Source organism: Dasypus novemcinctus, chromosome 21 (genome assembly GCF_030445035.2).
Source record: "Dasypus novemcinctus isolate mDasNov1 chromosome 21, mDasNov1.1.hap2, whole genome shotgun sequence".
In the NCBI taxonomy this organism is placed as follows: Eukaryota; Metazoa; Chordata; class Mammalia; order Cingulata; family Dasypodidae; genus Dasypus; species Dasypus novemcinctus.
The window spans coordinates 48,319,485-48,346,296 of record NC_080693.1 but is presented as its reverse complement, the minus strand read 5'-3'; the positions used below and the strand labels follow the sequence as shown (position 1 = coordinate 48,346,296).

The following is a 26,812-nucleotide window of genomic DNA, read 5'->3' as shown; positions in this document are numbered from 1 at the left end:
TGATCACACCTTGTCCCGTGTCATAACATAGGGAATTATTTCAATGCTACACTTTTGAATAAAGCCTAGGCCACTTGTGAGATGTAAATATCTTCTTCTTCATTTTCTCCACTCTGATAATCTTTCATTTGTCTAGGCATGTTATACCTACTTCAATTAAGATTATATCCTTCTGCCTCTTATAATGTGCAAACAAGTTTGGGTTGTTATCACTTATCCTAACATTAGTTTCATTGTGATGAACACCTGTACTTCTCTCCTTGATTTTCTTAAGTTCTAAATCCAAATTAATACATTTATTATAACTAGTTGCTAGCATTACTCTTCACTATGTCTCCTAGTGGAATTTTGCCAGGGAAGACTGAAATTCAAATCTGTATATATTTATTTACCCTTTATCTTATCCTTTGGATATTGTTTTGGTTTTTTGAGGAAGTATGTTTTTACATATATCTGTGAATTTCATGCCAGCCTAGTAAAAGAGGCCATACAAAATATTTTTAAGAAAGTAAAACATTTGGGTCTGATGGGGTTAAGAACACTGACATATATTTTTTTTCATTTCATTCTCCTAAAAATCCCTATTTCCTTTCACTAGGGGATAGGGAAGGACACTGAGACTTAAGGTGTAATCACTTGCCTAAGGTCACCCAGCTCTGTAGTGTTAGGCTTCATTATAAGGTGGCTTGACACACTTCATCATGCCACTAACTTTTTACAAAACGTTCATTTATTCCATCAAGTATTTATGGTGCAGCCTTGCACGGGGCACTGTGGTGGTTGTGTGTAGAACTCAGAGACGCAGAGATTATAGTCCCCATCGGTCTTAGTTTCCTGGCTGCTGAAACAAACACCATGCGAAGGGTTGGCTTAGGCAACTGGAATTTATTGCCTCATGGTTTGGAGGCTAGAAGTCCAAAATCGAGACATCAGCAAAGCAATCCTTCCTCCCCAAGTCTGCAGGTTCTGGGGCTGGCTGCTGGGGTCCCTGGTCCTTTTCTGTCCGTTGGCAGGGCATGTGGCGGCTTCTTCTCCTTTCTCCTCTGCGTTCCGCTGACTTCTGTTTTCGTGGCTTCCTCTCTGTGGTCCTCTCTCTAAGGATTTCAACAACAGGATTAAGACCCATCCTGGTTCTGTTCGTCACACCTTAACTAAAAATAACCTCATCCAAAGGCCCTCTTCACAATGGGTTCCCACCACAGGAATGAGTTCAGACTAAGAGCGCGCTTTTCTGATAGGTGATTCAATCTGCCACGCCATCGAGGAAGGGGCAGAAGCTAAAAAGCAGCCCAGCGGCATCACCGTCCTCAGGGTGGCCCACGCGCTCCGCGGGTCCCAGGGCAGGGGACCACTTCTGCTGGGAAGACTCGGAGGGAGGGCTGCACAGAAGATGTGGCACTGGGACTGGGGCGACAGGATGGGTAGAAATTTGACAGAGTGAGGAGAGCAGGGCAGGCTGAGTGGAGAAAGTTGGGCATAACTTATGTTGTTCAAGCCAAAGTGCAAAGGCGGAGAGACAGGGAACAGTCAGGGAGAAGTGGATGCGCCCATTCGCCTGGACACCAGCTTTACTCTGCGACGTATTCAAATCCTGAGAAGCCCCTGAGAAGGAAGGATTGTCTCCAAGAAAGAGTTTTTTTTTTTATCACAAGTCACTAGATACATATCCAAGAGAGGATGAGTAGGAAGGCAGGTTAGCCCAAGAACACTTGGCAGCATAGAACTTTTCAAATTTATTTTTATGACCAACTCAAGCTTAAGAAGGATTTTTTTCCCTCAGCATCGTTTATGCTAGCGGAGCAATGAGATCCGCATAAATATCCAACAATTAGGAAATGAGTATGCAGGTTATGGTACACTCAACTATTTAATATAATATTTATCTAGTCTGGTTTCATTCACAAGTCAAGGTTATAAAAAAAGAAGGGGCGAGATACGTTGTAGCTCAAGAGAGACCTAAGGGACACATCACATATAACGCACCATTCTTGATTGGATCCTGGCTTGAATAAATTATCTGTAAAATACATTTTTGGGGCAACTGGGAAAATTGAATATGGACTGGGTATTAGATGATATTGAGAAATTACGGTTAATTTTGAAGTTATGTAGGAAAATATCCTTTTTGGAAAGCATATGGCTGTATTTAGAACTAAAATGTCATGATATCTGCAATTTTTTAAGATTTATTTTTATTTCTCTCCCTTTCCCCTTCCCCCCAGTTGTCTGCTCTCTCTGTCCATTCGCTGTGTGTTCTTCTGTTCTTCTTCTTCTTCTTTTTTTTTTTAAGATTAATTTATTTAATTATTCCCCCTCCCCCGGTTGTCTGTTCTCTGTGTCTGTTTGCTGCATCTTGTTTCTTTGTCTGCTTCTGTTGTCATCAGCGGCACGGGAAGTGTGGGCGGCGCCATTCCTGGGCAGGCTGCACTTTCTTTCGCGCTGGGCGGCTCTCCTTATGGGGCGCACTCCTTGCGCGTGGGGCTCCCCTACGCGGGGGACGCCCCTGTGCGGCACAACACTCCTTGCGCGCGGGCCATCTCCACACCGGTCAAGGAGGCCCGGGGTTTGAACCGCGGACCTCCCATGTGGTAAGACAGACACCCTAACCACTGGGCCAAGTCCGTTTCCCAGCTGTGTGTTCTTCTGTGTCCACTTGTATTCTTGTCAGTGGCACCGGAATCTGTGTTTCTTTTTGTTGTGTCATCTTGCTGCGTCAGCTCTCTGTGTGTGCAGCGTCACTCCTGGGCAGGCTGGACTTTCTTTAGCGCGGGGCAGCTTTCCTTACAGGGTTCACTCCTTGCACGTGGGGCTCCCCTACACGGGGGACACCCCTGAGTGGCATGGCACTCCTTGCGCACATTAGCACTGCACAAGCTCACCACATGGGTCAGGAGGCCCTGGGTTTGAATCCTGGACCTCCCATGTGGGAGGTGGACGTTCTATCCATTGAGCCAAGTCCGCTTCCCAGCAATTTACTTTAAAATACTTCAGAAAAAAAAAATTGAGGAGGTCAATATGACCAAATGTTAGCAGCCGTTATCTAAGTGATGGGTGTATGGGTGTTTATTATCCTACTGCTTCTATTTTCCTCTATGGTTGAAAATTTCCATAATAAAAGTAAAAGAGAGAGACAAAGAAAGAAAATAAAAATGTTTATGAATAATTTAAATGATGTTGAAAATATTTGTGATGTTAGAGGAAAGAAAAGTGGGAATCAAAATTTTATATATGGTTTGCATAATACACAGTGTTTTAAAAATGAATAGGGGGAAGCGGACTTGGCCTAGTGGTTAGGCGTCCATCTACCACATGGGAGGTCCGCGGTTCAAACCCCGGGCCTCCTTGACCCATGTGCAGCTGGACCATGTGCAGTGCTGATATGCGCAAGGAGTGCCCTGCCACGCAGAGGTGTCCCCTGTGTAGGGGAGCCCCATATGCAAAGAGTGCACCCCATAAGAAGAGCCGCCCAGTGCAAAAGAAAGTGCAGCCTGCCCAAGAATGGCACCGCACACATGGAGAGCTGACACAACAAGATGATGCAACAAAAAGAAACACAGATTCCCATGCTGCTGACAACAACAGAAGTGGACAAAGAAGAACACACAGCAAATAGACACAGAGAACAGACAACTGGGGTAGGAGGGAGGAGTGGGGGAGAAATAAATAAAATAAATAAATCTTAAAAAAAAATGAATAGAAGCAAGTTACAAAGCAAGCTGGCAGTGCCAGTCCTACGTACACATTATAACCCATCTTTCCCATCCCTCCACTGGTCAACAGCAGTGCCTAAACCTGAAATCCAGATGCAGCCCACTCCCAAACCCATGCTCTTGCCCTACACCAGGGGTTGGCAAACTTGTTCTACCCATGGGATCAAACAGTAAATCTTTTTGGTTTTGTGGGCCATATGGTATCCATCACAACTACTCAACTCTGCTGCTGTGACAGGAAAGCAGTCATAGGTAGTATGGAACTAAATGCATGTGGCAGTGTCCCGATAAAACTTTATTTACAAACACAGGTGGTGGGGGAAGAGGATTTGGCTCAATGGATAGAACGTCCGCCTACCACATGGGAGGTCCAGGGTTCAAACCCAGGGCCTCCTGACCCATGTGATGAGCTGGCCCATGAGCAGTGCTGATGTGCACAAGGAATACTGTGCCACGCAGGGGTGTCCCCCGCGTAGGGGAGCCCCACTCTTAAGGAGTGCACCCCATAAGGAGAGTCGCCCAGCATGAAAAAAAGCGTGGCCTGCCCAAGAGTGGTGCCACACACATGGAGAGCTGATGCAGCAAGATGATGCAACAAAAAGAGACACAGATTCCCAGTGCTACTGACAAGAATATAAGCAGACACAGAAAAACACACAGTGAATGGACAAGGGGTACAGACAACTGAGGAGAGGGGAGGGTGGGAAAGGGGAAAGAAAAAAAAATCTTAAAAAAAAACCAAAAAACAAAAAACAGAAACAGGTGGTGGGCCAGATTTGGCCCATGGGCTGCAGTTTACCCACCCATGTTCTTCGTGTTGCTGCCTTTCAAAACAGTCAATACAGACACGCAGAGATGACCAGAGACCAAGAAAATCATGCTTAGCTGTAATTCTTTCCTTCATACTTTTCTGTATTTCCTAAATCCTCTAACATGATCATGTATTAATATGTGTATTTATTTATACAACTCCTTTTAATTATTTTTTGGGGGAGGAGAATTCTGCAACACATTTCCGTAGTTTCAAATAGAAGAAATACAAGGCCATATTGTGAAAAGTCTCCTTCCCACCCGTTCCAAGCCACCCAGGTTTTTTCCCTACAGGCAACCAATTTATTCTGTTCTTTGTATTCTTCCAGAGATGAGTTACACACACGGAGCCAAGTTAGCAGGGCCACAGTGTTGCACAATGCTGAGGGACACCATTCATATTGACCTCCCGGGATGCCACTGACAGAACGCAGTGGGATGGTGCCATGTGAAGTTGTGCAATACGGAAGCCCTGACCAAAGATGCTCTTGTACATGTGTGTGCGTATTAAGTAGACACTTAGGAAGGTATGTCGCTATGAGTGCATGTCTTTTTAAACCCCTTTTTAAAACCAAGGGTGGCATATTATACACACTGCTCCATACCTTGCCTTTTTTTCCCACCTAATAGATCTTGTCCCTATCAGTTTATAAAATGTCCTCATTCTTTTTTACAATGATGATGATAAGAGTGGTGGTCATGTCTTGATTCCTCTGTGTGTGGCAGGCATTGTTCTAAGCTGAGCATGAATGAACTCCTACCATCCTCGGGATGGGGCCCCAAGAGGCTGCAGGACGGGCGCCAGGTCACAGCCAGCGAGAGCTAGACCTCACGGCATTCTCCCACGGCTCCTTGCAGTACTGACACGGTCTTGTGTTTTACACTTAGGTCTTTGATCCACTTGGAATTCTTCCTGGTATGAGATGAGGATCCAACTTCCCCTTTTCCCTGTGGCTCCTGTCATTCCAAGCACTGTTTCCTGGCTGTTTGGAGATGCCACCTTCCTCACACACGAAAGCCTTGAACGAATGGGGCCTGTTTCTGGACTTTCTATCTGTTTCACTGTTGTGTCTGTACAGTCAGAAGCCAGTGCCACTCTGCTTCAATTATTGAGGTTTCTTAATCTGTTAATCTCTGGGAGAGTCTCCTCTCCTCGTGTTGTTTTCTCAGAACTATCCTAGCTATTCTTCACTTACTTTTCCACATTAATTTTAGACTCAGTCTGCCTAGGTCCCTGCAAAAAATCCTTCTATTGTTTTTTGTTTTCTTTTTTTTTTAAAGATTGATTTATTTATTTCTCTCCCCTCCTCCCCCCCTCCACCCCAGTTGTCTGTTCTCTGCGTCTACTGAGGCATGGGAATCTGTGTTTCTTTTTGTTGCATCATCTTGTGTCAGCTCTCCATGTGTGCGGCACCATTCTTGGGCAGGCTGCACTTTCTTTTGCACTGGGCAGCTCTCCTCACGGGTGCACTCCTTGCATGTGGGGCTTGGGCTCACCTACGCGGGGGACACCCCTGCATGGCAGGGCACTCCTTGCGCCCATCAGCACTGCGCATGGGCCAGCTCCACACAGGTCAAGGAGGCCTGGGGTTTGAACCGCGAACCTCCCATGTGGTAGACGGACGCCCTAACCACTGGGCCAAGTCCGCTTCCCCCTTCTATTGTTTTTATAATTACCCTTCACCTCCCTCGCCCCCAACCCTCCCAAAGGCGATTTATTCTGACCATAGCATGCCCCAAGTCGTCTTTCTGGATTTGTCTTCCATCACTCACTGCAGCCCACCTGTGGTTTTGCCTTCCCAGCTTTCCTTGCCCCTTCTGGTAAAACCGCTCCCCAGTTTTTCACTTGGAAAACGATCTCTCCTTTATTCTCTAGCCACTGGCTTTAGAGATTGGTTCTGGGACTAAACTGCTCTTCCTGCACTTACCTGCAGACCCCAACTGCCCCAGCCCAGCGGAGCTCTCCGGGGTCCCCAACGCCCATGGCTTTCCTGCCTCAGCGGCCTTCCTTCCAGCCACCGCCAGCACAGGCTGCTCTAAGCAGCTTTCTGCTGCTCTCTCGTCGTAACTTCATGGCAGCTGGCCTCCTTTCACCAGCCAGGGAGCTCCTCCATCCCGTTTGCGAGCTGCTACTGCACGCACAGGACGCACCTGTCGGCCAGCCTCAGCTTGTGCGTGGGCCCCAGTCTCTTACCTCCCCAGGGCCTACTGCATCCAGCGCAGTGTTTTTCACGTAGCGGGTGCTCACTAAGTGGCTGCTGATTTGAACTGGGCTAAACCGAGATGATCTTCATCTGGAAGCTTAGGCTCAAGTACAACCACCAAAGACCTCCCGCGCCAGGCACAGGACGGTCTTGGCCACCCGTAGCCTCACAGGTGACTGCAGGGGTTGTTACTCTCATTCTGTCCTGCGAGTGACCCTGAGATGTCCGAGCACAGCCGGCTTCCCCTGAAGGTCCAGCTTGTGTTCTGCTCCTGGTCCCCTGTGGGGTCCTATGTGTGCTGGGTCCCAGTGCCTGCATCGCAGCCTTCCCTGGCAAACTCTGAGAGAAGTTCTGAAAGGCAGGTGTGGAGCGGGCTGCAGATGTCGCCGGTTCATGTGTGTTACCACTGCGTAGTCAGCTCACCTACCCTTCGAGGGGCTGCTGTCTTCCTGAAAAGTTCTCTGCAGCCTGATTTTCTGTGAACGTGTGTGTGTGTGTGTTTCATTACATTCCACGTTCACCTCATTTCTTTCTCTTTATTTTTTTAAGATCTATTTATTTATTTATTTCTCCCCCCTCCCTCCATTGTCTGCTCTCTGTCCATTCACTGTGCGTTCTTTTGTGTCTGCTTGTATTCTCATTGGGCGGCTCTGGGAACCCATCCTGGGACCTTCTGGAGTGGAAGAGAGGCGATCATTCTCAGCTTCCTGGTCTGCTGCGTCTCTTATTGTCTCTTTTTGTTGCGTCATCTTGCTGCGCCAGCTCTCTGCGTGGGCCAGCACTCCTGTGCAGGGCAGCACCCTGCATGGGGCAGCACTCTGCATAGGCCAGCACGCCACTCAGGCCAGCTTGCCTTCACCAGGAGGCCTTGGGTATCAAACCCTGTACCTCCTATATCGTAGACAGAAGCCCAATTGCTTGACCCACATCTGCTTCCCATCATTATCTTTATTTTCAAGCATTTAAAATTCATTCACTTACTTGGCCAATGTTTCCCGGGATGCCATTCTGTGTGAGAAGGGCAAGGTCTCTTCTGGTGGCTTCTATATTCACGTGGGGGTGGGGAAGCAGGCAGTTAGCAAGGGAACGTGAATTAACACAATCATTTCCAATAGTGAAAAGGACCAAGAAGAAGGTACATTAGGACAATGTGCTAGAAAGTGATTTGGGGGTAAAGGTGGGGAATATTTTAGATTTTGGTGTTAAGGTTTGCTTCCCCCTAGAATTTTTTTTTCAGGGGGAACAGGGATTGAACCCACGACCTTGTGCATGGGAACCAGGCACTCAACCACTGAGCTACATCTGCTCCCCTCTCCCTAGACTTTAAGGACAGTAAAGACTGGTTTCGTCCTCAAGGGGTCCACCTTGTAATTTAAACAATCATTTCTTTAATGTGTCTCTTTGGTAGTTGATAACTTTTGTTGGGTTTTCTTAAAATAGAGCTGACCTTTAGAAAAGAATTATAGACCTCTGAAGGTCATCCATCCATCCATTCATTCTTTTGCTCAACAAATGTTTACCTGTCTCTCCACCACATGCCAGCGCTGTTCTAGGTGTTGGAGAGACAGCAACAAGCAATGAGAAGAAGCGCTGTCCTGGGGGCTTCTGGGCTTGTGGAGGTAGAGGGGGCAGACAATTCTCCAGTGAAGAAATAAGCAGACAAGAGGACTTCTTCAGGGATAAGGGCTACGAAGGAAAGAAACCATATGATGAACTGGGAAGCTGTGGGTGGAAAGGCCACTTTAGAAAGGTTGAGAGAAAAGGTTTTAGTAAGGAGGCATAGTACTGGAACCAAGACGAGAAGGATGCTAGGGAGATGCCCACACTGCCAGTGAAGGGACATCCCAGGAAGAGCGAACAACATGTGCAAAGAGTCCAAGACCAGAGACAGCTTGTTTTGTCTGAGGAATGGTGAGGGATTGGAAAAGGAGACAGATCATGTAGGACCTCTCAGGCCACGGCAAAGGGGTGCAACTTGATTCAAAGTGCAGTGAGAAGCCCGTGGAGGGACGGTTCAGGATCTGACTTGCATCCTGTAAGAACCTCTCTGGCTGCTGTGAGGGAAATAGGTTGTCCCAGGGAGCAAGTTAGAGAAACACCTAGTCTCTTTTGTGAAAATCCAACCTAGGAAAGAAACCAACTCACAGAAGATACATTGGATGTGACACAGCTGGGGAAACTCAAGTCCAAGGCTGTTAAATGACTTGTGAGATTGTATGGGGCATCTCCAGAAGCAGAATGTGGGGCTCATCGTGCAGACCAAAGAGACCATTTATTTTAATTCCCCCTATTTTGCTTCAGTCACCAGTTTGGTAAGGGGAGAGTTTCAGCCATCTGCAAGCAATCCAAATGCCTCAGTAACCTGCCTACCCACCCACTCCCACAAGAAAAAGAGCGAGAGAAGAAAAAAAGAAGGCAACCCCCGAGCTTGTATGCCTCCGTTCTCCACAATCATTTCTCTGTATTACGGCTCTTGTCATCTTACATTATACATGAATAACTAATCAACCAAACACAAAACCACTGATGAAAAAAACGCATATTAGATCTAGAATGGAGCAGGGTAAAGTGTAATATTAATTTCGCTGTAAATAACAAAAGGGGAGCAAACATGAGGGATGTTAAGACAAGAATGGTGTTTCTGAATGCTTCTGGGAAAGGGGAAGAGTAATCTGAAGTTGACCACATCTGGAATGCACAACGGCCGTTCTTTTTCTCCTCGCACTCATAGGTGAGCATCAAGAGCCTCATCCTGGGTCACGCCAGCTGGCCATTTAAACCGACACTCCGTCTGCATCACCCAGTTGAACAATTACTGCAATAGGGTATCTTGCAGTAGGCCCTCATCGGCATTTAGGTAAAGTTTGCCTCAATTCCCCGGCCAGTATTGAGGAGGGAGGCTCATGTTCTTTGGACTTCCACAGTGCAAGCACCATGCTAGGTCTGGAGAGGGGCCCGATAAACGCATCCCTCACACACTTCCTAAACGAGTGTTCAGTTCTGCTGCTGTCTCCTATTTTCTCTCCTTGAAGTCCACATCTGCCTCCATCCTTTTCCTGACTCGCCTTTCTCGACCACAGCCGGCGAGTGGTCTGGAAATGTTTCAGTCCTCCTCCTCCACCTTGACTTCTTGGGGGCATGTGACACTGCTGGGTCCCCTCCATCTCTTTTGTGGCTCCACCATTTCCCGGCTCGAATCTTTTCTCACTTGTGGCCTCTCTCCGTTCAAACCTCTTTTTCCCTCCTGTCCACAAAAGTACATGGTCCACAAGTGACTCTCTCATCACTCTTTCCCTTAAGAAATTAACTGCATCTCATTTCAAAGCAGTGCGTGTACCTGTCAACGTCGATCACAATATATGCAAAGTACCTGTTAGGGACTGACCCTCCAAGTAGCCTACAAGCTCCTTGAAGATAGAGGAACTTGTGTTCCTATTTGTCCCTCCGGGGCCTGGCACAGAGCTGGCCACTCAGTAGATGCTCAGTACACACTGGTTTAATAAGGTGGACGTGATTCTTCAAACGACACATGGAGGAGGACTGGGCAGAAAGTATTATCCCCATTATACAGAGGGGGACCCCAGCATTCAGGTAGAGGAAGTAAACATTGAAAACCTAATTCCTGGTTTGGGCTACCGAGGCAAGTGGCTTCAGAGCAGTCAAGCTGATAGTGCCAATTGCAAAAGGTCTGTTACACTAATATTGATGCTAAATTCCTATAGCCAATCCTTCTCAGGCTCTTCTGACCTGGCTGGAATTTGCCAACCTCGCCCCCCCCCCCCCCATTAAAATAGAGCCCACAGGTCTGAGCACAAAATTGCACGTGGCCCGACTACCAGCACACAGCCATTGCTTCCCTCCTGCACTCGGCCGTTCTGTTAACAGAGTTTCTGATTGCATGAGGGTTCCCACAGCCTCCATGCCCTGCGCTGCAGGTTCCTATCAAGCTTGTGACCAGCCACCCTGCCATGGTCTTCTCATCAACGCCTTCAGCCACTTGGGCAATGGAGTTTTTGAATGTTCGTGATTCTCTGTGACCCAGACTAGAGGATGCAAAACCAGGTCTCACCCTTTCTCATGAAACATTTGCCAAGTGGGGGATGGAGTCTTGGGCACCTGTTCAGGACCCAGAGGCAGGGCCAGCCTCTGTTGTGGGGGCCTCCAGCCTCATCGGGTCCACAAAAGGAAGAGGTTGGCAATAATAGTGATTTTCTGGTTTGCATCGAATTATCCTTAGGTGAGGTCTCATTCCTACTCTTCTTGGACTGTGGTCCCCTCTTCATCTTGCTCTAATTCCGGGTGTTTATAGGCAGAGCCTCTCATTCTTCCCATCCCTGGGTGCAGCCACTCTTGGATTCTTGTGCCCTCTCCAAGCAGTATTATTTTTAGCATGAATGTCTTGCTCAGCAATTTGCTCTAAGGTCTATCCTCTATTGTGCTCACATCTAATCTTTTCCTCTTTTCCCTTTCTCCCTAAGTGTGTCAATACCATGTTTGGCTAAACAGATTTGATTTTGACCTATTTGAATTCTCCCTTCAGAGATTACGGCGAGTTCTTCCTCCCTTTCCTTCCTTTAATTAGTTTTTGCAGCCTGTTGGAATTAGCTGATTGGTAACTGTAGAAATTGCAGTGTGGGCTACTGTGGTGGGTCTTGGCTTCAACTCCAGGAAAGCTCTGGATCTGTGGGGCTTCAGTCTCAGGATTTGATAAGGTGAGAGAGCTTATGTCTGCTCCGCCAGCAGAGGGAACTGAAACACAGGGGTGCAAGTAGGCATTCCCTTTCGTGACCAGAAGAGGGTGCTCATATACATCGTCCACTAGCTTGGAATTTCTCACGCACAAAGAGCTCCCGCTCTTTTGGGCTCCTGAACACCTGAACACCTGATGAATGACACTTCAGCCACGCCACTTACTGCTGCTTTGGCCACCTCCAGGTGTAAGTGGTGAAAAGGAAAGAATTTACACACAGGAGAACCAGTACAGGCCAGGACTAGTTAGTGGATGTGAGAGAACTTGTTGCTGGTGAGTTGCTGGGGCTTTCAGGCTAGACCGAGGGAATGAACGGCTGAGTGTTTGACGAGGGAATGGCTGAGTGTTTGACGTCCACTGACAACTTGCGGGAGCGGGGCGGGGCGGATCTGGGCGCAGGGGGCCCTGCAGATTTCCAGCTATGGCGTCTAGATCTCCGTTCGGCAAGGCAGGTCACGGTGGGGATGGGGCAAGCTCCAGAGTGGGTGCAGAGGCGCCAGGGAAGTGATGGTGGTCCCGTATCAGCCATTTCCAGGGGGAGTGTAAATGCAGCCATTTGCTTCTGTGTCCCCTGCCCCATCGAGGCTAAGCCGGTGACTGATTGAAAAAGAAGGAATGGAAGGTTAAGCCTGAGAGGGCAGAGGAGAAAATGGGTTCCAGGTGGAAAGGGCTTGCCAGCACGGCGGCTCTTGTGCGTGAGCACAGTGGAGTTTTCAAGGCGCCCACTGTTCTCCCAGCCGCCCGGGCAGCGCTAGGAGGCAAATGGCTCCCCAACTGCCAAGCAGTAAAGATGTTTAATAAAATATTTACCTACATGTATAAGAATGCTGACAGAATGACAAACAGCAGTTAAACAGCTTTAAGATACATGGGAGTTACAGCCCTGGGATGTTTCCAATGAAACAGTAACTTTCTGTTTAATTCCTGAGCCTTCTTTCTCTTGCCGACCAGAGCCATGCAGATACCACAAGGGAGGCGTGGCTGGGGAGGGGTCCACCCAGACCACCACAGAGTGTTCCCCCTGCAGGGCTGCCGCCTGGGGGCCACCGCCAGCCCCTCTCCCTACACCAAGTTACCACTGTCCACTCTCTCAACTCCTGGGGATTAAAGATTTCCGATCTCTGTCCCCACCGCACCTAGAAGGGTTCTCTGCTGCGGTCACTCGATATGTTGGATTGATTGATGGAAGTCTGGCTCTTTCTTATTCAGCTAGATTTGCAGGCAGCATTTTCCCAGCTTGGGTGTGATCCGAGTGAGTGAGAGGTAAGGAAGGGGCACGGCAGAGATGGAGGAGAGAGAGAAAACCCCCTTCGACCACAACACCAGATTTCTAGCTGTGTCAAATGTGAAAATGGAAAAAGAAAAAAAAGACAAAAAATGGTTAAGCACATTTAGCACCCCCTCCCTCAAAAAAAAAAAAAAAAATCGGGAACTTTTTATATTTCCTGCCCCAATTTGGAAAAGAAGTAAAAGCAAAGCAAAACAAATTTTCTCCATCACTTAAATAACAGTTATGTCTCTAAATACATTAATGCTAGGAGTAACTCAATTGTACATAAAGATATTTGTCTATCAGATCAGTAAAAGGTGTTTGAAAAATATAATTGTGCTTTCTCCCTGCTTTCCACTTTCCTTATAAAGGCCCTCCTGTCCTTTTCACATTTCAACATTTTCCAGATATTTTACACCTCCAGTTCTGACTCTGTTAGAAAGATACCATTCTGGATTTCCCATATTCTATATCTCCAGACCAAGGACCAACTTAGGATCTGTACTCCTACTTTCTGTTCCCTGGAAGAAAACAAACCAATCCCGGTTTCGAGAGCAGGCTCAAAAGCTGTAATTCTTGAGGACAGCAGCCATTTATTTAAGAGCAGTACAAAGGGCCCATTACTTTACACACGGAATGTATACTTGATGACGTTTTCATAACTACAAAATCATTTCACTAAACATTTTCTGGTGAAAATACAGTTTACTTTCCTGGTGCCGAGTCTGGTGCCTAAAAGTAGGCTGGTAAAGACTACAGCAGACAGAGGAGGGAACAGACTCCTGAACAGGAGCGGCGCCCGGCCTGGCGGCGAGAGGCAGCACCGAAAAGGAAACGGGGCGCATTGTGTGAAAAAGAGCACGTTTCAATTAACCTTGCTTTTTCCAACTTGAAAACATGCTCATGGCTGTTAGTAACTGAGTCAAGGCCCTGAAGTCCTTCATATACTTTTATATCCCGACAGTGACCTTTCCTAAGTGTGTGGTGGGGATAAGATGAGCAAAGCAATGCCCAGACCGAGCATTTCAGGGAACTGAATATGAAATGTGTTGCAATCTGATAACATTAATAATGTGTCATCCTGACTTTATGTCTAATTTGCAGTTCATTTGGTCAGTCTAAGGAAAGCACTCTAGAAATGTTAGCACAAGAATCCTTGAAAACCTGTAGGGTAAGCAGTTTTTAGTGCATTTTGAAGTGTCCCTGTATTCATTATCTATGCTGGGCAAGAAATCACCCCAAAACTTAGTGGCGTCAAACATGTCTTAACTCGTAGGGCATCTGCAGGTCAGGAACTGAGAGTGGCTTGGCTGGGGGCTCCTGGCTCAAGGTCGGGCAGGAGGCCGTGGCCGGGATGCTGGCCGGGGCAGTCATCTGCAGGCAGACACTTCTGAGGGGTCCCACCCACAGTCCAGGCCTCAGCTTCCCGTGCGCCTCTCCCCAGGGCTGGCTGAGTATCCTCGAGACATGGCCACTGACTCCCCGAGAGCAGGGGATCCGAGAGAGCGCGGGCAGAAAGCACATTGCCTTTCCTCCCCGGCCTCAGAGGGCACTCCCTGCCATTCCCTCCCCACTGCCTTCCTGAGCAGCCAGGTCCTAGGTAGAGCCCACTCCAGGTCGGGTGCCACCTCTCAGGAGCGTCACCGAGTTTGCCGACTTCCGTTAAAAGCATCGCGATCCCCTATTTACGGATGGGCCAGATGAGAGGCTGGGGGCCTCCCCGCCCGAGGTCACCCAGCTACCACCCCGTCAGACCTGACAGCAGGCCTGCAACCCCCTCTGCTGTGCCATCCACACGCGAGGCAGAGCAGAAGGCCCCAGGGGCTGCGATCACCGCACAATCCAAAACGCCGCCTTCCAGCTGCCACCTCTCCTAAGAGCGGGAGGGGGCTGTAGGTTTTGAGATCAACGTATGCTAGCCTAGAAGGTGGGAGTCAGCTTTGCTTTTTATCAGCTGTGCGACCTCGGGGAAAAGCCCTTCTCTCAGGGACCACGTCCTCCTGTACAAAGCAAGGTGGGCTAGGCTAGCAGAGCCGTTCCCAAACAGTTGTCCATCGCATTCTGGGGGAATTTAAAGACACACAGACTCATGGGCCCTATCTTCAATCTGCCAGATAGAATCTATAGGAATCTGTGTAATTAAAAAGTTCCCTGGGAGTCTGATGGTCTGTTCTGCAGACAGAGAGAACCACTGAACTAGATTATTTCTGGTGCTTCCAGCGCTGACATTATTTTAACTCTTCCCTTCTGACTGGGTGTGCCTGGGTAAATCACTGGTTCTTAGCCCTCACTGCGATCATCAGGGGGACTTTAAAAAAAAAAAAATAGAATACCTGCCCTCCCTTGCATCCCTTGCAAATAAAATCAGAAATTCTGGGGGTGAAGCCCTGACATCAGTATGTTTTGTCTTTTTTTTTTTTTAATCAGTATATTTTTAAATGGCTGTGTCCTACCTTGGCTACACACAGGAATCACCTAGGGAGCTTTAAAAAGCCTGCTGCCCAGACTTCCCCCAACCCAAATAAATCAGAATCCCTTGGGGTGGGACTAATTTATCAGTAGTTTTTTTTTTTTAAGATTTATTTATTTATTTCCCCCTCCCCCCACCACAGCCCGGTTGTCTGTTCTCTGTGTCTATTTGCTGCATCTTCTTTGTCCACTTCTGTTGCTGTCAGCGGCATGGGAATCTGTGTCTCTTTTGGTTGCGTCATCTTCTTGTGTCAGCTCTCCGTGTGGGTGGCGCCATTCTTAGGCAGGCTGCACTTTCTTTCGTGCTGGGCAGCTCTCCTTATGGGGTGCACTCCTTGCGCATGGGGCTCCCCTATGTGGGGACACCCCTGCGTGGCAGGGCACTCCTTGCGTGCATCAGCACTGTGCATGGGCCAGCTCCACACAGGTCCAGGAGCCTGAGTTTGAACCGTGGACCTCCCATGTGGTAGACGGATGCCCTAAGCACTGGGCCAAGTCCGCTTCCTTATCAGTAGTTTTTAAAGTTTCCCAAGTGATTACAATGTATAGCTGAATTGATCTATGTTTGCCTTATTTGAGACAATTTCAATGTTACTTCACACAAGGGATTATTCAGAAGAGAAACTGGAACCTTAGATGCCTCTATTCCAAAAAAAATGCATTTCAAATGGGAAATATTAAAATTTGAAATGGAAGATATTAGAAATAAATGGAGGGGGAAGCAGCTGTGGCTCAACCAGATGAGCTCCCATTTACCATATGGGAGGCCCTCAGTTCATTTCCTGGGGCCTCCTTGTGAAGGCAGGCTCGCCCACATGCCATGGAGAGCCACTGGGCCCACAGAGGCCGCGGGGCGCCGACTCAGCGAAGTAATGCAACAAAAAGAAGGGAGACAAGTGGGAACACAGAAGAGCCTACAGCGAATGGACACAGAGAGTAAACAGTAAGCAAGCCATAAGGGGGAGGGGAAATAAAATAAAATGTGGACACAGAAGAATGTACAGCAAATGGATACAGAGAGCAGACAGCAAACAAAAGGCACAAGGGGGTGGGGGGAATAAAAAATAAATAAATGGAGGTAAGCAGATGTGGCTCAAGCAGTTGAGCTCTTGCCTACCACATGGGAGGTCCCGGGTTTGGTTCCCAGTGCCTCCTAAAGAAGATGAGCAAGACAGTGAGCTGACATGATGGGCTGGGGTGGTGAGCAGACGCAACAAGATGATGCAATAAGAGACACAAGGAGAAAAACATAATGAGAGACACAACAAAGCAGAGAGCAGAAGTGGCTCAAGCAATTAGGTGCCTCCCTCCCACATGGGAAGTCCCAGGTTTGGTTCCCAATGCCTCCTAAAGGGAAGACAACCACACAACAAACAGACATAGCAAGTGCAAACAATGAGGGGATGATGAGAAATAAAATAAATCTCAGGGAAAAAAAAGTAGAAGCGAGTTCCATTTCTGGCAGTCCGGTAGACTAAATCACTTGAAAACCGTCCCACAAGCTCATGGGAGAGCAAGGGAAGGCCAGAAGCCAGAGGGAGATGACAGATGGCAGGCAGCTGAGGTGGAACTGGTCTTGGGCAGGTTTGTTGGCCTTGGGAGTCTCAAGTTTGAGCATCAAAATGGAGTAGGGGGAAACGGATGTGGCTTAAGTGATTAGGCTCCTACCTACCACATGGGAGGTCCTGGGTTTGGTTCCTGGTGCCTCCTGAAGAAGGTGAGCTGTTGCGGCAGGCACGCGAGGTGAGCTCATGCAACAAAATAACATAACAAGAGACACAAAAAGGAAAAATAATGAGAGACACAACAAACCAGGGAGCTGAGGTGGCTCAGGTGATTGAGCACTCTCTTCCACATGGGAGGTTCCAGGTTTGGTTCCCAGCGCCTCCTAAAGAGAAGACAAGTGGACAAAGAGCACACAGCAAATGGTCACAGAGCAGACAGCAACCGCAAACAATGAGGTGGGGGGATAAATAAATAAAATAAATCTTAAAAAAAAAAAGGAATGGAAAGAAGATTATGGTTTGGGCTTATTAAAAGTGGGGAGATGGAATCCCCTATATAAAGCTGGAGCCCCCCAAAAGCTGAATCACTAGAGAAAGAATTTACTAGGGAAAAACATCTCCCAACGGTACAGTGGATAAGAAAATCTGTCTTTCTTGGCACAGGTTGGGGTGGGGGAGAAGAATCTTCACTGAGAATTTGACTACAACTCTGCCTTCACATGAGTCTCAGGCTGGAATTTACACCATCTCTATCGTCCAGGAACCCCAAAATCGAAAAATTAAGATAAAAATGCAGACCCATTGTCAAACTACAAAACATACATGGGTACAATCCTCTACTAATAAGATGCAGTAGACACAAAAATCCCAAGACTCTCTGGTAAGAGAAATAACAGACTATAAAATTAGTAAGTTTAAAATTATTGTAAGCACAAATGTCACCTTGTTTGAAAACTATAGTGTTGGAATCTGTACATCAGTTTCAGGAAATATGATATGAATAAGTTAAAAGATTATTGCTGTGCAAGGGAAAAGGTTTTATGGTGGATCTGGGGAAATACTGTATATTGTATATATGAATTTCAGTGATCTAAGACTCTTCTGAAGCTGACATTATGTTGGGATTCACTTTACGGGAAGTTTTGGATCACAGAGTGGTTCAACAATGGCAGCGGAGGAATACTGATATGGGATGTTATTGACAGGATATATATGGTTGACAGGGAGTTATACAGGGCATATGCCCAGGGTATATGGTAATGTCTATATATACTCATAGTGGAAACAAAAACAACAGCTGGGGGGGTACTGGGCTCCTGGCCGGGGGGTCACTGTTGTGGGCCCTGGGAGAGCAGCGGCAATCCTCCAGGTGCAACGGCAAGAACCAGGAAGGAAGGAGGGCCCAACAGGGGGCTCATGATACTAATGGTTACACTTTTGAGCCTATACACCTGCAATAAGAACAAGGCCTAGAGTAGCATTGTGCATGGGGGTTTCCTCCTGACAGCCTGCATGTTACTCAAATGTGGCCACTCTCACAGCCAAACTCAGTGTGTAGATGCGATGCATTCCCCCCAGCGTGGGACATGACACCCGGGGATGAGCCTCCCTGGCACCGAGGGATCACTACCACATACCAGCTGAAGAAGCAACTATAAAATGACCTTGAATTAAAGATTCAATGCGGAACAGCAGAATATACCTGTCTACATATAATAACATGACTTCGGGAAGCTGTTTGACCTAATGTAAGGGGGAAATGGAAAGGAGAAATGAGATTATAAGGCTGTGAGTCTCTAAAAAAGAGTCTGGAGGTTGTCAGAGGGAATACCCCTATGTACAACTGAACAGAGTCTAAGAGACAGATAAGGTAGATACAACCCCAGGTATTGGTTCTTTTGAGGGATAAAGAGACCCACGGGTTCTATGGTCATGGCAGAAGGGGTTCACTGCCATGACAGATAGCCCTTCTTTGGACCTGGTGTTTCTGCGTGATGGAATTGGACTCAGAGGGGATCTCTTTTCACAAGACTTGCATGCTACTTTATTGGAATTGTAGTCGGTGCTGGGTTTAAGATATATGTAGGGGATCTGAATCTCTGGACTGATAATATGACACCCAGGCCCAGAGCCTCAACAGACTTCAGCTCCTACACTTTGATTTATTGGACTTACTCCACTCAGCTAACATGGAGTTGAAGAAGGTCAACCACCACAACATGGAGCCTAGAGTGTCTACAACTGGAAGCGGGAGGAGTGCATCCAGTACCCATATGGAATCTAAGCCCTCACTTGACATAGATGTGCAATGGACACAACCAATCCAATGTCCACAGAGAAAATGTGGAATGGGTGTGGGAACGGTAGCCATGGTGGCTGCTGGGTGTGGGGAACGGAAGGAAGAGATGAGATGTGGAGGCGTTTTCGGGACGTGGAGTTGTCCTGGATAGTGCTTCACGGACAATTACGGGACATTATAGATCCCCCCAGGGCCCACTGGATGGAACGTGAGAGTCTGGGCTATGATGTGGACCATTGACTATGGGGTGCAGTGATGCTCAGAGATGAACTTACCAGGTGCAATGGATGTGTCATGATGATGGGAGAGAGTGTTGCTGTGGGGGGAGTGGGGGGCGGGGGCGGTGGGGTTGAATGGGACCTCATATTTTTCATAATGTAATTAAAAAAAAATAATTAAAAAAAATTATTAAAGACATAAAAGAACATTTGAAACCATGAGAAAATAACATAACACCATTTTTTTTAAAAAAGGTAGATTTGAAAGAGAACTAAACAGAACTTTCAGAAATGAAATATATAGTCATTGAAATGAAAACCTCAGTGGATGAGTTACACAGCAGATTAGACACAGCTGAAGGAAGAACTGAAAATGAATCTGAGGAAATTGCCCTGGAAGCAGCACAGAGAGATAAAGTGAAGGAAAGGCTGGGAGAGAAGTTTAGAGTACACTGAATAGAAGGAGAAGGTGCGCTATACATCTAATACAAGCACTAGAAGGAGAGAATACAGAGAAGAGGAGGGAGGGAGAATTTGTCTAGATAATGGCTGAAAGTTTTCCAGACATCATGAAAAACCTGAATCCCAAGATATTGGATGTACAAAGAATCTTGGGCCAGAAAGATAAAGAGAAATTCATAATTGAACATAGCATAGTAAAAATGCAGGACACCAAAGAGAAAGAAAAGTCTTAAAACCAGAGAGAGAAAGCAGATTACCTACATAGGAATGACAGGTAGACTAATAGCAAATAGAGAAATAAGACATGACAGCTTCAGAAAAGTGCAGAGAGAAAATGACTGTCAACCTAGAATACTCCAGGGAAATTATCATTCAAGAGTCAGAGTGAAATAAGACACATTATTTTAATGGAGAGAGTTATATCACTCCCATACCTCCCTGAAAGAGCTACTAAAGGGTGTTTCAGAGAAAAAGGCTGGTACACAGAAGAAAGGAGTCATGTGCAAGAAACAAAGGTGAACAACTCGGCGAATATGCGCAAATCTAAAATGGACTGACTGTAAAATTAACATGACAACAATGACCAAATTTAGGGCATAAAACCCAGGTAATATAAAGCAACCATAACATATAATCTAGAAATAGGTGATTAAACTTGAATTGTTCACTGTATAGTTCGGGGTAGGGGGGATTGCTTCATTTTAGATTAAGTATACATGTTAAAAACTTAACAGTCATCACTAAGAGAAAAGCAATATAATTTATAACTCCTAAATTAGTAAAAGAGTTAAGGAAAAATAAAGAAGTCTTGAGCAATACAATAGAAGACAAGAGAGGAAACAAGCAAAAAAAAAAAAAAAAGCAGAGTAAATACAAAGTGCAAAATAAGAGGGAAGACATACATTCCAAAATTTCAGAAACCAACAGATCATTAGGCTCTTTTATACACTGCTAGTGGGAATATAAACTGGAAAATAGTTTGGCATTACCTTGTATAGTTTATACTTATACACCTTATGACCCAACATTCACTCCAAAAAGAAATTCTTGTCTACATACTGGGCCAAGTCCGCTTCCCCATAATGATCCTTGAACACATAATAATCCGTGTACATTTCCTAAGAACAAGGATATTCACTTACGTAACCACCTTAAGTACAGTTACCGAGTTCATGACGTTTAACAATGATATAGCTTATAGTCTTTATTACAATTTTTTCACATGTCCCAATAATGTCCTTTGAGTCTCTTCTCCTTCATTATTAGATCCCACCCAGGATCACGGATTGTATTTAATTTTTATCGTCACTTTAGTTGCTCTTTTTTAAAATTGTGTAAACGTATAGACAACATAAACCTTCCCATTGCAACCGCCCTGAAACACCGTTCAGTGGGATGGATCACGTTCACCATGCTAAGGCACCCTCACCGCCTTCCATTACAGTTGAATCAGTAATACCATGTGGCATAAAAAAAAAGCCTCAGAAAAGTTTCATAAAGGGAAGCGGACTTGGCCCAGTGGTTAGGGCGTCCGTCTACCACATGGGAGATCCATGGTTCAAACCCCGGGCCTCCTTGACCCGTGTGGAGCTGGCCCATGCACAGTGCTGATGTGCGCAAGGAGTGCCGTGCCACACAGGGGTGTCCCCGCATAGGGGAGCCCCACATGCAGGGAGTGCGCCCTGTAAGGAGAGCTGCCCAGCGCAAAAGAAAGTTCAACCTGCCCAGGAATGGTGCCGCACACACAGAGAGCTGACACAAGATGATGCAACAAAAAGAAACACAGATTCCCGTGCCGCTGACAACAACAGAAGCGGACAAAGAAGAACACGCAGCAAATAGACACAGAGAACAGACAACTCGGGCGGGGGAGGGCAGAAATAAGTAAATCTTAAAAAAAAAGTTTCATGAAGTCTAAAACAAAACAGTTTATTATTTAGTCATTGTTACATGTGATAAAACTATTGCTGAAAAGCAAAAAAATATATTTAAGACTTAGATTAGTGGTCACTTCAGATAGGGAAAAGAGATAGGGGAAGAGTGTATAGGTAGATGTAAGTCACTGTCACTGTTTCACTTCTCTGGTTTACAGTGCTCATGATATCAAAAATAAAATAAATAAAATGTAACAGGGCTGTGAATATGCCCAATGATGACAAATGTATTGTACCAGAGATCGTGACTGACACATTTTTGTGCCCCAAAAGCTCACTAAAACAGCAGCAATCACAATAAATGTAATGGCCTAGACTTAGGAGTTAAAATGAACAGAATAAATAGAAGAACAAGATCCATCTATACGTTGTTTATGAGAGATTCACCTTAAGGACATAGAAAGGTTGGGGAAAAGAGTAGAAAAAGATATACCAGGCATATGTTAACTAAAAAAAGTTGGAATAATTATTTTTATCTCGGCAAAGTAGATTTTAAGGCAAAAACATTAGGAATAAAGTTCACCTGTGTATACATTAAAGGAACAGTCCTCTAGGAAAACCAGGTAAATATGTATATACCTAATAATATATCCTCAAAATATAAAAAGCAAAAAATAAGAAAAAAAGAGAAAAGAAATAGAAAAATGCACAGTCGTAGTGGGAGATTTCAACAGCCCTATTTGATGTACCTGTTAAGATAGTTTCAAAATATATAGAACAAAATTTGAGTGATTTATAGGAGTAACTGGTAAATCAGGTCATATAAGGAGATTTTTAAAAACATACTGCAAGTAACAGAGCAGACGAAATATTAGTAAGACTATAGAAAATCTGATCAGCACAATTAACAAGTTTGAGTTAATGTACTCTTATGGAATGTTACACTTAGTAATTAGGCCAAACACATTCTTTTCAAAACCAAGTGGAATATTTATAAAAATTTACCATGTGCCAAAGTAAGTCTCAACAAATAACAAAAGAATTTCCTACGTATAGATCACCTTCCTGACCACTATTCAGCTAAGTTAGAGGTCATTAACTAAACGATAACTAAAAAATAAATAAATAAAACAGGAAACAACTTTATGTTTAGGAATTTAAAAGTATATTTAAATTGAGCCGGGGTCAAAAAGAAATCACATTTGAAATCTGAACCTTTTTTTGACCTGGATGATAAAAGAAAAATACCATATATCTTGTAGGATGTAGTCTGAGTGGTCCATAGAGTGCAATCTGTAGCCTTAAATGTTAAAAACAGAAATTCAAGAAATTTTATAAGGGGCAACTGAGTAAACCCAAAGGGCACAGAAGGAAGGGAAGAACATAATTCATATAGTATAAAATATATAATATTTACATACTATATCCTTATATACATCATACAAGAATATGGCATATAATAATATATAATAAAATATATGTGAACAAAAATTAGTGACCCAGAAAAAGAAATAGAATGTTAACAAAATGCTGATTCTCTGAAAAGACTAGTAAAAAGCCAGATCTCTGGCACAACTGATCCAGAAAAAAGAGGGGAGATACATACAAACAATATTTGCAATAAAAAAATGGACATTTTCAGATAGATACAACAGAGATCAAAATATATTAAAACTATGAACAAGATTTTGCCAATAAATTTGAAAACCTTGGTGGTATGAATAATTTCCTTGAAAAATATGTGTAAAAATGGACTCATAGAAAAACTAGAGGTCTATAATTATAAAAGAAATGGAATCATTAGTTAAAAATCAACTGATGAAATGTCACCCCTGACCCAGACATTTTACTGGCAAGTTCTACCAAACATTTAAGGGACATATAATTCCAGTTTTATACACACTGTTCCAGAAAATGGAAAAAGAAGGAACATTTACCAATTCATTTTATGAGACTAGTATAGCCAGACAAAGGCAATATGAGAAGGGAAAACTGCAGTCAATTTGACTTGTGAACATGCATGCAAAAAATCCTAGAATGAAATTAGATGTTGGCATTCATTCATTCGACAAGTATTTATTGAGTGCCCACCATGCCCTAGCATGCCCTGGGCTAGGGGATGGTGGGGCATGGTGAGAGTGGTACATGGATGTGATGTATTGTCAGAGAGTTTACTACACCTTGATGGAAGAGATGGGTGAGAAAGCTGATAGTTACATGGGGTAAGATACACAGAGAATGTTCTGGCAGGGTAATGGTTTATACCAAGGGGGATTCGACCCGATCAGAGAGGTCAAGTAATGCTTCCCAGGCAAGTGAGACATTTAGGAGGCTATTGATGAGGGGCTCAGGTGAGAAATCTAGGATAGATCTGAGAGATGTTTGGGAGGTGAAATCCACAGGCCTGCACAACGGCTTGCACATTGGAAGGGGTGAGGAAGAGGGTTCACCTTGTTGTATCAGTGGATGGCTAGGGGGTTCCATTCACCAAACGAGGGAACCCTAAAAGAGGTTCAGATTTAGGGGGAGAAAGCATGCATGTGGTTTTGGACATGTTGAGCCTGGGGTATCTTTGGGAAGTCCAGGGGGAGCTATTGAACAGGAAACTGACAATGAGCCTTTGGACCTCTGAGGAGGTCAGGGGTGGAGATTTTAACTCGAGCGGCCTCGGCACGGGTGATATTTACATCCGGGGTGCACAGGAGGAGGTGTGTGGATGGAGGAGAGCACAGAGCTGAGAGCCAACACCTGCATTTTAAGGAAAGGAAGAGGAAGAGAAGTAGGATAGAGAGACATAGAAGGAACGGTCGGGGAGGTAGGAGTGTGGGGCATTCAGGAGGGCAAGGGAAGAGTGAGTTACAAAAGGACTGTCCAGCATCTTTGAGTCTTTTTTTTTTGTCTTTGAGTCTCTAAGAGCGAGGAGGGCTGAAATCGAGCTGCTGAATTCTCCTGACTCAGGGCTACACTGAGTGAGCTGGAGAAGAAATGAATAATAATAATAATAATAATAAGCTACTACAAATAATGTAGTGCAAAGGGGCAGCACCAGGAAATTTCTGGGACAATGAAACATTTCTGCATCTTGATTATGCTGGTGGTTACACGACTCTATGCATTTGTCAAAACTCATAGAATTATAGACCAAAAAGCATAAATTTTATTGTCTGTAAAGTAAAAATAAGTAACAATGTAGTAATGGGAATTTAAGATCTAGTTCTCACTCAGCTATCGACCTTGTAACTGCTGTGCTAGCCCCTCTCAAGATTTTAATTCAGTTCATTAAGTGTCAGCTTGTGTATCTCTACAACTGGGAAGGGCACGCCCACTCCTGCCTCTGGATGGACAGAATAAATACGCAGGCAGCAGGGCGAAAGAGCACCGGACAGGTGGCCAGGGCCCACTTAGGTATTGACTGGTGGGGACTGGGTGGAGGCTGGTGAACTTGGCTCCTCTGGCACCCTGATGTAAAATGTAGGGGTTGAATCAGGAAAGGCCTTTCAACCTCTGAAAGTCTGTTGTTTTGTTGTAAAAATCCAAAACACAAACTAATTAGCTCTGACTGCATTTTGTTATTGAGAATAATCATAATAAACAATTACCTTAATAACAACTGACTCTTCAACATGAGATCCCAAATAATTTGGGAACCAGTTTGGAGTGATGGGGAATGTCTGGATTTATAGTTTAAGGCCTTAATATGCCTTCTAAAAATCATATTAAGTAATGATTGATAATAAGCATGGCCTATATAGGCTTGCAATGAAAAGGGGGTTTTTACAGAAGTTATCGCATTCATTCATTTCAACCTCTCACCTCCATCCCATCAATTCTACTGAAGAGGAAATATTATCTCTATTTAGGGAACAGGGAGATTAAGGGTCTGGTCATCCAAGGTTATGGCTATGTTGGGATTTTCCAAGTGCTTCACTTTGCCAAGACCAATTGTGGATTTGGTAAAGCTTAAGTGTTGAGTGTATTCCACTGTCTCCTAATCCTATGAAAATTAATTGTGAAATGTTAATTGGGCATCAATTCATGTTTAACTTTCATCAGAGTATTTGATGAACCACAACTTTATGTTGCCCCTCATGCCGCATTAACTCAGTTTACTGTAATAATTTAAAACAATAAGGATAATTGTATCCTTATTGTTCTAAAAACCCCATAAATTGAATCCAGCCTGAATTTGGCTAGCCTGGAATCTGCTGGAGAAGTGTATGATGCATTTCAGAAGCTACTAACATTGTCTTCTTGGAGCTTTCAGCGCCGGAAGGGATGAGGCCAGTATTTATCTAACACCTACTATGTGCCACCACGACCTGTGCTGCACCACGCTGCTCCAAACGGTTGTGTGGCTAGTGTGGAGGAGGGGCGGCTTCTACCACCCAAGCTACATCCCTAGGTCATGGGGGAGTCTTAGGCTATTTCAATCTCATGCATTTCACTGTCCCGGCATAGAAAGCCTGAGTAACTTGGGAAATAAAATATATAACGAATGGAATGGGAGGGGTTATCCGAAATCTCTCCCCTTCCCAGTCATCCCGGAGACGTTCCCAACTATTTCTCACAACGTACAGAAGTTTGCTTTGAACCCCATTCATTTGACCTTGACTCCTATAAAACTATTTCATTACGTATGTTAAACGCCGTATGATTAAGGCGGAAACCTTTCCCTCTGCACTTTCTCGCCACTAGAATCTCGTCAGTTTCTCCAAGTTCCAAAATAACCTTTACCCGGCACGGCTCCGTACCTCTGCCTGGGAAGGGCGGGGAACCACCGAGGACGAGCTGGTGTGGAGGGAGAGCCGGAGAGAACTTCCAGCGCGAAAGGAAAATCAAACTTGTGGCTGGTGTTTGTGCGGGCGGGTCTCCGCAATCCTGAAGCCCCCCGATTCCGGGGGCTCCTGGGGGGTCGCCCGAGGAGCGCCAGGGTTTGGGTTTACTCCCGACGTCCTTGACCTAAATATCTGCGCGCTGGCTGGAAACAGGGCGCAGGGCCGGGCGGGCGGCTGGTGCCACCCCCGGATCCCGACTGCAGCGGCCGGCGAACTTGAGCGGAGAGGCCGCTTTGGAAGGGGTGGGGGGCGTATTCTCCCGCGACCGGGCTGAGCGCCGCCGCCTGCTCTCCGCGCCTTTCCCAGCCCCGATCCGCCCGCCCCCCGCAGCCCATGTGATCCAGCGAAGTCCGGGCGCGCGCCCCCTCGCCTCGCTCGCGGCCGGCCCGGCGGCGGTGTCCCCCCG

General features: G+C 45.7%; 1 long non-coding RNA gene across 1 annotated transcript; it reads right to left on the bottom strand.

Moving 5' to 3' along the window:
• Positions 1-865: 865 nt before the first annotated feature.
• On the bottom strand, positions 866-26,809 carry LOC131275026 (uncharacterized). The gene is made up of 2 exons (XR_009182420.1): positions 26,323-26,809; positions 866-1,094 (listed from the first exon to the last, which is right to left on the bottom strand). It is a non-coding gene; the product is annotated as an uncharacterized lncRNA (long non-coding RNA).
• Between the last annotated feature and the right edge of the window lie 3 nt (positions 26,810-26,812).